This window comes from Mesitornis unicolor, unplaced genomic scaffold (assembly GCF_000695765.1).
Source record: "Mesitornis unicolor isolate BGI_N332 unplaced genomic scaffold, ASM69576v1 scaffold11800, whole genome shotgun sequence".
Classification (NCBI taxonomy): Eukaryota; Metazoa; Chordata; class Aves; order Mesitornithiformes; family Mesitornithidae; genus Mesitornis; species Mesitornis unicolor.
In genome coordinates, this window is record NW_010156288.1 from 6,642 (window position 1) to 15,522 (window position 8,881).

The window sequence follows — 8,881 nt, forward strand, 5'->3', positions numbered from 1 at the left end:
AAGAATGTTTTTGTTTCTGTGTGGCTCTTTTATTTCGGCTGCCCTGCTTTCCTCAGCAGCTCTGGAGTGAGCCAGGACTCAGTTTCTCGAGTTGGTATGTGCCGCAGAGTTTGTGTAGCCCCGTTTTTCATCTTGATGTCTATGAAGCAGTATCTCGAAACAGAGTGGAACTGATTTTGATGGAAAACTTTTCTCTGAGTGTCGCTTCCCATCCACTGAAGCACACACGTCTTGTCATGACCTCTCTGAATACAAGTTTTCTGTTATTTGGCTCACTTACTGTAAATATGTTGTATTCATGACCTCATGTAACCATGAGGAGTTTTCAAATATAAATAGTACTGATACATTTCTTCTTGTTGTCCTATTTTTGATTGTAGTATAGCGAATGACCTGTCATGCTTTTTGTTTCAAGGCTAGCATTAGATCCATAGATCTTAATATTTTAGCATTTCATTGTTTAAGCAGGAGAGGGCAGCAAAAGTTCATTTTTCCCCATAGGAATGCTCTGGTCCAATACTGTTTTTAAACGTAGATGCGTTTAGTTATCTGTGGGTAGGGGGGAAAAATGAAACGTTTTTTATATATATTAAAAGGTGCATATGAAAATATATAGACTGGTCCAACCAGGCTGTGAAAATGGCTTCTACTCTACATTGAAGAGAAAATATATAAGAAGAATACCTTCCACCTCTGGATGAAGTACAAGCAGGTCTTAAGCTCTTGGATTCAAATGTCATTCTTTGGAAATAGTTTACTTTCTTAAAAACGGTATCAAAGAAATTCGAACTCAGTGGTGCTCCCAGCTATAAATGTGTAATCCTCCTCTTCTGCACATGCTCAAGAGGCTCTGTACTGCGGGTGCATCTAAATAAAGAAGCAATGAAGTGTTTTTCAGGTGCTTGGCTTTTCTTTCCATCTCCTCCCGTCGAAACTTCACGTACCCTCTCAACAGCGAGCTTCCAGCAGTCAGATACCCACACGTATGTATTAGACCTAAGGCTACTTGTCTAAGAAAAAAGCACCCAAACAATGAGGTGGTAGCTTAAGTGTCTGGCAGAATTACTGTAGCAAACACTTGGTTTTCGTTAAGTTTATTTTTAAAGGTCCTCTCGTGATGGTGAGCATCCTCGTACCACGCACAGCCACGCCTGTGAAGAGCGGAGGATACAGAACAGAGGCATCAGACCCACAGCATTGTTTTTATAAACCCTTTGAGCATTATGCTTCGTGGCTGGTGAAGGAACTTACTCTTTCATAGCATAATTCTACCGTTTCAGTCCTTGTGCTGCTGTGCCTTGCAGTTTTGAAGTGAAGAGAAAGGCTTAAGGCGGTTACGTCCCTGGGAAACACGCATGGATAGAGCCTGGTCCGGGGTGGTGCTGCTGAAGGCCTCAGCAGAAGAGCAGTGGACACGGATGCTCGAGTAAATCTGGAGACAGAGGTGTATTCCTCATCTACTGCCCATTTTAAAATGTCAGGTTTCCTGCGTTAATTATTCCAGTTACCTGATTCTTAAAAATTCTTCCAATTTTGTTTTGTTCCAAATTAAATTTTCAGCAGTTGGATCTTTTGTGCTTTGCTAGAAGAGCTCGTTACGACAGATCTCTGTGAATACTTGTAAAGACAGTGTTCAGATCATTTAACAACCTCATGTCTCTTTACTTTCTTATTGCGAGGCAAGTATTTTCTGAAGGAGTTCAAAAAAGAATGCACAGTAAGATGGCCTTCAGGGTAGGATTTGTCTTCAGTACTTGCAAGTTAAAGGACTGGAATTAAAAACTTAAATTACTTTCCTACTTTTGGTAATGATAATTATTTTGCTAATTTTTCATCTTTGTCTTTCCTTCCCAGGAATGTTTTAATTTCTCATGTAATAGCAGAATTCCTAGGTTATCCTGTATTAAGTTTGGGCCCTGGATCACAAGTCTCTGGCCTACAAAAGCAGTTTTGAGTGCAGGTAAAGGCTGTTCCCGAGTCCGTATTCAATGATCGCTTTAATGTACAGTAAAGCAATAGTTTGGGTATTAAACAGGAACTGATACAAGGTCTTGTGTTACGAGTTCAGAGCTATCTGTGGTTTTAAAGATTAAATGCTGAAGCCAAGGCGAATATCCTGAATTTGTTAGTAAATACCTTGAGATGAACTGTACTCGGTCACTGTAAGCAGTGGCTGCAGGCTTTTCTGGAAGTCTCCATCACATGAAAAATCGTTATACTGAAACATTATCTTTTACTATTTTCCTATTCGGATTTTTGTTTTCCCCACTAACTTTGTCTGTTTGGTTCTTCAAACCACTGAAGGTGTGACAAGTTAGGGATCACACTTGAAAACATCTGGGAACTTGTCTTGCATTATCCTTGAATCTGGGAAGGTATTTCCAAAAAAGAGAAAGAGAAAGGGATGTTCTATATAGCTGCTGAATCTTGTTTTCAGAATCCTTACTTTGTCACCATATGGGACAAGTTCTCACTTGTGTACTCAGCCTCTGCGCTTCACCGATGGAGCAGCAGCCACCCGAGAGGCCGCAGTGACGGAGCACGGGGCTGGCGCAGCGCTGCGCTCAGGGTACGGCTGCCCCCCTGCCAGCCGGAGCAGAGCGGAGCTCAAGTACAACTGTGTGGATGGCGAGGAAGGAAAGATGCTGTGCTTGTACAGGGGTGGGCGCACACCTCCAGCAACAAAGACACAAGTTACCTGCAAACCTTGTTTGAATTGAGCAGGCTTGGCTCAATTCTGAATTGTCACCTTCCTGGTGAAGCAGATGTGGTTGAGCTGTGGTAGCAAACTGTCAAACAACTCAGTTTTGGGTGTCTTAATGCTGAGAAATGTACTGAGTAGGACTACAGCTTGTCATCCCCAAGACCGTGTGATGACTCCCATGCATTTTCTAGCACTTGCTTTGGCTGTGTAGATAACGTGCCTAAGTGGAAAATCACTGTGTACTTAACTACCTTAAACCAAGGTGGGCATCTGCGTTGTACGGTCTTCAGGTCTCTTGGGGGCAGTAGGCTGAAGTCTGCGGCTGACAGATCTTGGAGCAAGCTGAAACTTGGCGAAACACCCTCCTGATTTCTGGAGCAAGGACATGTGGAGTTCAGACAGTGGTAATTAGTTTATTAGTCCACAGACTATTTCACAAACACAAAGGGATGTTATTGCTATTTGCTGTCCACGACCCTTGTCAGACAGTAATTGTTCACATGGTCGGTGGTTATGCACTAGATTTCAAACGACAATTCTGTCATTTCCAGACAGAAATGACTCTCAGGGATACAAAAGAAAGAACATTTCCTGCCGTAGCGTGGTGCCCCACACCACCATCCCTTCCCCTCGTGCTGCTGAGTGATGCCAGCCTCCTGCAACGGGGCTCCGCAGACACGAGCGTGAAGGCTTGGGATGGACGGCGTTTAAGCAAAATTTGTCGTTCTATTCAAAATTCTCATAGGAGAAAATGTTTAAATCTATAAATTTGTTCCAACATTTAGAAATGCTTCTGCAATAAATGCAACAGAACAGCTAAAGACACATGAGACAAGGGCCTTGATTTGACGCCTTCATGTAAGACTACCCAGGAAATAATTATTTTATTGTCCTTCTTCTTCCCCCACCCAACCTATGTCTGGTTCTCTTGCTGTAGACCCAATTCTGCTGATGGTAATTTTGAATGTGTGCAACAGAGAAGCCAAATGAGTGAAAAAAGGAGTTGCTTTCAAGAGCTCTGCTTCCAGAGAGGGGCTGTGTAAGTCCCCTCACAGCACAGCCCTCAGCACTGCTCCCGCAAGCCCTCCTCTGGGCATGGAAATCAGCGTCCAGTTATGCCCAAAGCTCTAGAGATGTAACACTTCAGTTTAGGGGTGTCTGTGGTCGATATCTGTGAAGATCAGATCCCCACAGGCTACGTAAGCCTTTTTGACCCTTCTGCTAATACGGGTTAGACAGGCCAAACATACATGAGAATTCTTGCTGGTTTTCAGGGTTTTGTCTGAATGTGGGGGGGGCGCTGCTTGTCCCATGGCATTTTAGTCCACTGACTTTCAACTTTTTGGGCTTCCTTTTTCTCTAAATCATAATCTGCTTAGTTTTGTTTTTATTTGCTAAGTGTGTGTGTTAGTAACTTTGACCAAACAAAGAATGCAGGATCACGCTCTTGCAGCAGGTATCGGGTACGTACAGAGTCTACCCTTTAGTTTCTGAATGCAATGCCTAGGAAAAGAGATTAACTAAATTAGACTGTTAGGACACACCCTACCCCCTTTTCTTCCTCCCCATTTAGTCAGAGATAATTTATATCCCTGCTAAATCCCCCATCATTAAACTGCTTTCTCTTTTCCTATTCTGAATTACCAAACCAGTTTCAAATAGTTGGCAATGAAATATACGCAGTATATGACTTAATGGAACAATATCCAACCTGTTACCGGGATTTGAAATCTAATAATTAAATGTAAATGCTTGGATTCATTGTCTAGGAAAACAGAACCTATAAATAAGCCATTTAATACCATACTGCTATTTTCTTTTGATTTGTCTTCAATTAGTCACTGACGTAGGATATTCTGGTTTGCTTGTATCATTATTGCAGCAGGGAGCGTTAGCATGAAATCCAGATCCTGTGGTAATAAATAGCAACTCAATTTCCAGTGCTTAAGCTGTCATTTCTGCCTAAGCTTGATTTCATGGGATGACTGCTTGACCAACCCTCATTCATTATGGCAGGATAGACGCAAGGCAGAACTGGGATAAGTGTTGTATCTCTGTGCTTTATTGAACAGATTAGAGACAGAAAAATGAGATGAAGGGGAAGCATTTCCCTTACAACAGCCTTCTTCAGTACCAAGGATGTACAAATTACAGGTAAGGCTTAGGAGCAGTGATTTCAATCTTGCTATAGAAATACTAGAATTCAGTTAAAATTGTGTGACCTTACTTCATTGTGGCTTGTCTCCATCTGTGCTGCCTGACTTGGCAGTGGTTGAAGTCCCCAAAACAGAGCTTTGAAATCTATTTTCCTTTACTGTAACCTTGAATTGTTTTCCATGTGTTCGCATTCTGTCATTCCCATCCATTATCTTCATCAGTTTGTTCATGCCAATACATTTCCCAAGTAAACTCTTACTGTCTGGAAATGTCTCTCTCCAGACTTGGGGTGGTTAAACTTTTGCCTGCAAGAAGAGGCCTGGGCAGGTGAGAGGAGGAGAGGGGGTTCTGGCATCCCCATGCCTGTGAGTTGGGAGTGTAAGCAACCCACGACCCTGGGCTCCCCAGTCCTTAGGTTTTCCATGGACAGCTCCTGGTCCCTCCTTGCCCCAGCCTGGCATGTGCCCTCTCTCGCTCAGTTTTCCTTTTCTTCCTCTTATGAGTCACCATTGTTCATGCTGTCCTAAACTCTTCCTTCTCCCTCAGGAGGCAACTCTTACTCATCACTGCCAAGCCCATCGCAGCCCCAGACTACGTGCCCCTGACCTGGAGTTGTGTGGGCTCCAGTTGTTCTGTTTGGGCCTGCTCCTCCTGCCTAGAATGTTTTATTATTTTTATCTTGGGTGCACGTCTACTTGCTTGAATGATGGAGATCTTCCCTCTTCCAAGTACAGAAACACGATGGGACAGATTAAGCACAGCTCTTCTGTAAACTGCAGAGCTTAATTCTCTTCCTGCCAGAGTCGGTGATGGAAGTTCTGCTGCTGTCACCAAAAGTAAAATAAAGATCTGTGAGGAGTTTGGTCTCTATGGGAAACTGCTCAGTGCTAACAGGAGTGATGTGGATTCATTTCCCCTTCCTGCAGTACATTTATCCCATTAATACCATCTACTATTGTGTGTGTATTAGCTGGGTGACCTCTAGAAAGCCTTTATGGATATAAGCTTCAGAGAACATGTGTGATCCCGGTTTGCTTCCTGTGTGCCTCACAATGAAGCCCCCATCAGCTCCAGAGAAAAACTGAGTGAATGTACACTGCATTATTTGTGAACAGTGCATGAGCACGCAGTTAAACACTTAAGCACATACAATAAAACCCAACCCCTTGATGTTAAGTAAAGACAGTTTTGCTAAGCCTGTCTAGACACAATGTCTGCACACAAAAGAATTTGGTTATGAACAGGGCAGCATTGTTCAAAAGATGACATTCTGCTACTGGGGAAATGGAAAGGATTTTCTTTTTGCTTTCAAAAGCAGGGAACTGCCCTTTCCTGGTGCAGTTGTCATTTCATGACCAGTGTTACTACAGTACAGTCTTTTTTCCTCTGAGACTCTCTATTATAACTTCCCTAAAACATGCTGTCTTGAGAAAAAACCGCTTACCAAGTCTCTGATGTGAGGAAAAAAATGCCAATTAAGCAGTGTAACTTCACCTTCTGTGTCTGGAGCGTGCCAAATGCAGACAGGAGAGGTGTTTTGTACAGACTGCACCAAGCACCAGTATGATGCTGAGCAAGTGGTGTTTTGGCACCTGCAAGGGAAGCAGGTTGACATTCTGTAGACCATGGAAGAAGGTGCACTTGCACCAATTGTGCTGCTCTGAGCCACACCTGCATAGGAGAAGGGACACTGAGGAAAAATGTGGGTTTGGAAGGAAGTTTTATAATTGGGAGTGCTACAATGAGGTGAAAACAAAGACCAGACAAAATCTGCTCCAACATTTCTCTTCCTTCAGGGGTGGTCAAATGTTTAAGAAATCAGGGAAACAAATCATTTTTGAACATGTCGAGTCTGTCTACATCCAGAAAAATGCTTTACTCCAGCTGTCCCAGGGTATCAGGATAGGTTTGTCATAGCCGTGCCAGTCAAAGGCTGGGTCTGGATCTCCTGCTTTGGCTGCTGGTGCTGTTCTGGTGGTTGGGTACTATAGTTCTGTCTCACAGGTTAGCAGTTTCTTGGGTATGGATGAGCCCTTTGCTGATGCAAGGTTAGTGCATCTGGCATCTCCCCAGAAGTGGCCCTAACGAAATGCCATGCCATACGATAGGAATTTGGAGGGCAGAGCATGCTGAGAAGTTACCTGCCTTTGTATGCGACTCTGAAGCTGGGATCTGTGTGGAGTTCAGAGAAGTTGGGATCCTTCTCATCAGAGCTGAAGACGGTAACAGAAGGAGCAGGCAGCTGCCTTTAGTGCCTCCAGTCATCTCCTCTTTCCACATCCCAGACAGGTTTGGCAAAGGAGAGATTCTGAATAAAACCATCACTGGATGAGATGCCACGAGCCTTCTTCAGGCACATATGAAGATTCAGTGCCCAAAGGCTTCAGTGTTAAAAGCACCTTAACGATGATGACGACCCCAAAGCTGGGTCCCCTGGACCATGGTTTGAAGTCCCTGCATTCCTGTGAGGTGGAGAATCCTTCCCGTTACAGAGTTGCCCCTGAGTAAAGCAAGTGGGCTTTACTGAGTGGGCAAAGTCTTCATTGCTCAGCCTAGAGCTGCTGCCTGTTTCCTACGTATTAGGAGGTTTGGAAAACCTTTGCATGGACGCAGTCCTGCACGTGCAGCCTCAACCGAAATGGGGGGAAAGAACAGATTAGTAATTTTTAATAAATCTGTCAACACTGTGGCTCCTTGGATTAAAAAAAAATAGCAAAATGAAGTGATTTCTCAGTTGAAGATGGCTGTGAAGCAGTGAGGCGCAGAAGCTGTTGTTGTCACTGTCTCTTTAGACACATGGCTCTCTCCACCAGTGTTCTCCGTGCTCTGCAGTGAACATCACTTAAGGCAGGAAGGTGGATCACTGTTGGACTGTGGCCCTTGCGTTTGTACCTGTGCCTTTTCAGCACCCTGGGGCCAGTCTCTGTGGGGTGGGTTTTCTGAAAGGAGTAGAGACCAGGGTACTTTTCCCCTTTGTAAATTTAACGTATAGGGTGCATTGCTCTTGGGTGATGCTAAATGTTCGTGGCTTCAGAAATTCAGTTCCACACGACTGGAGCCTGCAGGACATCTAATCCCGTCATATAGTCACCACTGGCACTAACTAAAGAAGCAGACTCTAACTTTAATTTTCTAGCGTTATGCTTAGGGTCAAACCCAACATTTTATTATATTTCCGGATTAATCTGTGAGTCATTTGTAATGCTTTTTCCTTATAAAGCAACATCTGTATGTTGTATTCTTCACATATCGAAGATGTTCAGAGCCTTTTAGCATTTCAAGTTGAGTGGGGATCCCTGGGGCCCAGTTTGGCACACTACTCTGAAAACATACCTTTCAGTCGTTTCACTGCTGTGTTTAAACTTAAATGGCTGATGAAGGGTTTAAACAGCTGGATTTCAGAGTCTGTTTGCCACATGCCAGCTGCCAGCAAAGCAAGAAATTATTATACTGGGCCATGAGTTACATATTTGACCTCTGGGAGTAAGAGGATATAGCAGACATTGTCAGAATCAAATACAGTATAAATACTGTGAAGTATGGAGTATCTTGTTAAACTGCCGGCTCTTTATAAATTAGTCTTTGGTTTGAAAGTGTCTTTAAATGACAAAAGCATTTTGTTTTTACCAGGATTTATCTGTCTAAACTAATTAAGGTAGACATAGCTCACAAAGTCTGCTGAATATAAAGTGTGCTTGAAGAAAAGCAGAGGTGCATAGCAATAGCAGCATGAAATCGAATTTGAAGTACTCCTTCAGTTCGTCTGTATCAATTAATCCATATGCGGAAGACTACGAGCTCTGACCTGAACTTTCAGCCCAAGTTTGAAATCTTCGCTACTGTGAGGTCAGAATTTGTGAATAAGTTATAAATTAAAATGAGCAATGTGTTCCCAATGGCAGAGAGCTGTTCACTTCAGAAAGGACCTGCAGGTATCAACGTCCCTCCATGGCCAGGGCATCAGTTCATTCTCTGCTGGAGTTGGCATCTCACAAGTCACGGCGTGTGACAGCAGGCACG